This window comes from Terrapene carolina, unplaced genomic scaffold (genome assembly GCF_002925995.2).
Source record: "Terrapene carolina triunguis isolate 2854851 unplaced genomic scaffold, T_m_triunguis-2.0 Scaffold35098, whole genome shotgun sequence".
Lineage (NCBI taxonomy): Eukaryota > Metazoa > Chordata > Testudines > Emydidae > Terrapene > Terrapene triunguis.
In genome coordinates, this window is record NW_020699449.1 from 9,767,051 (window position 1) to 9,769,311 (window position 2,261).

The 2,261-nt window shown below is 47.6% G+C and overlaps 1 protein-coding gene across 1 annotated transcript in view; it reads right to left on the reverse strand.

The window, feature by feature from the left end:
• Positions 1 to 2,261, reverse strand: part of LOC112117244 (protein shortage in chiasmata 1 ortholog) — a 65,879-nt gene that overhangs the window by 55,380 nt on the left and 8,238 nt on the right. The window lies entirely within an intron of this gene.

Consider the following 2,261-nt stretch of genomic DNA (forward strand, 5'->3'; position numbering starts at 1 on the left):
TCTCACTTATGTTCTCTTCTCCTCACTTTTTCCTACTTTCTTCTGTTTCTGATCCTTTACTAGCAGGATTATTGCAAAAAGGATGGACCAGAGACATCTGCAGGCTGATGGTATTAACTGCTAGACCACTTTGTTGCACTATTTATGGGTCTACCAGCAGTCTTCCTCAAAAGGAGGCACACTGGGCTAGGTTGAACTTCTGTGCACACAGAAGAACCCTGGCGGAGAGAACCAGGCTTAACTATTCAGGTTTGAGTGAGAGGGAACAACTGATGGATTGATGAGGGAAATGGTGCTCAACCTGGGTCCCCAATCCTGCAGTCTGCCTGAGCAGACTGGTAGTAGAGTTGGGCTTGCAAAGAGTGTTAAACCTCTTTCCTGGGTACTGTGGACCAAAGAAGCTAGAAACTGTGGCTGTTGGAGAGGATCCAGAAAACCATTTCCTGCTCTTGTAAAGAGGATGAGGAAAATTGTGAAATGGGATCAGCACTGATGATGAGGGTCCCTTGGGGCTACAGGACCATAGAAACCAGTTACTGTGACTCATGACCCCTTCTTAGGAAATACTGACTGTATTTCCATGCTAGAAGACTCCACAAGGTGCAAGCAGTCTGGCTACACCTTGCTAAGGCCTGGTCTACACTACGACTTTAATTCGGATTTAGCTGCGTTAATCCGAATTAACCCTTCACCCGTCCACACTACAGAGCCAGTTAATTCGAATTAAAGGGCACTTAAAATCGATTTCTGTACTCCACCTCGACGAGCGGAGTAGCGCCTAAATCGATTTTGTTAATTCGAATTAGGGTTAATGTGGCCGCACACCACCGAATTACTGTGGTTAAAGTAATGGGGTAGTGTGGCCGCACACCACCGAATTAATGTGGTTAAAAACCGAATTAATGTGCTTAGTGTGGCCGCGCACAATCGAATTTATACAACCTGTTTCCCAAATTCGAATTATCTAAATTCGGATTAATCCTGTAGTGTAGACATACCCTAAAAGATCTGCTGTTCTGGATTAATAAGGACCCAGATCACTGCTGTCAATGGGTGGAAGGAGCGGGCTCTTCCAAGGTCGACTATAAGCTGCTCTCACCAATGTTGGCAAGGAGGTGCGCTGAGCAAGAGGAATCCCTTCCCAAGAGTTCTTCCTTCATGAATGAATGATTTAGTAGGAAGGAGAAGGGGCAGTTCAAACTTGAATCTATTCTCCAAAAAGAGCTCCAGCTGGTGGGAGCAGACAGCGAGGTGGGTGTTACTAAGCTGCTGCTTCACATGATGCTAGACAGAGGAAGCCAGTGGAAGTAGTTCTTTAGTCTACCCAAAGCTGCTGTTCTAACAGGAGCATTCAGTAAAACTGCTGCTAAAGGAATCCTCAGCAAGCTCCACACTCCATATAAGAGAAGTTTTGCTGCAAGATGTTGGCCATTTCAAGAAGCCAAACAGAGACTAAAGAACCCAGGCTTATAGAAAGCGCAGAAAAGGAACTGCTGCTGTTCCGGCAGAGGTACAGAAATACTGGGGATAACATGATCAGTTCAGCACACACAAACTAGGGGAGCTATCAACTTAAGGAAAAAAATTCCAGTGAGATTCCTGACCCCCCCCCTCCCCATTTCCTATCAACTGGATTGGACAACAATACCCATAAGCTATGACTTTTATACAGAACAGTGAGTGCTGTGTAGGAGAACACAAGAATGATCTAGAATGGATTCTATTGTACCTGTTACATGTTCTATTTGAAGGGACATTGTAAAGTTATGAGTGCATGAGAAATAATATACTGTACTACCTATTCAGTACAAATATATGACAGCTTCATACTAAAAATCCCCATAATGATAAACTGTGTGTGAAATAGCAAGGAATTTGACTATGAATGTGGGTAACTCAGGGCCAGTGCTACCATTAAGGCAAACTAGGCGGTTGCTAGGGCAGCAAGATTTGGGGGCGCCAAAAAGCGGTGCCCCCAATTTTTTTTTTTTTTTTACAGCGTTCCTGGCCTGGGCTGCTGGCGGTGCGCTGACACGTGCGGCTCAGACTCCCTCTCCCAGCGCAGCAGCCGCTCCATGCAATTATTGTCATTGCCGGCGAGGGCGGCGTGCTCGGGGAGGGGGCGTAGCAGAGGTGAGCTGGGGTGGGGAGCCCCCCACCACAGCAGCTCCTCCCCCCACCCTGAGGCACCCTCCCCCCGTGGCAGCTCCCCAGCCCCCCGGCCCGGGGAGCCATGCGGCAGCTCCCCACCCCAGCTCATC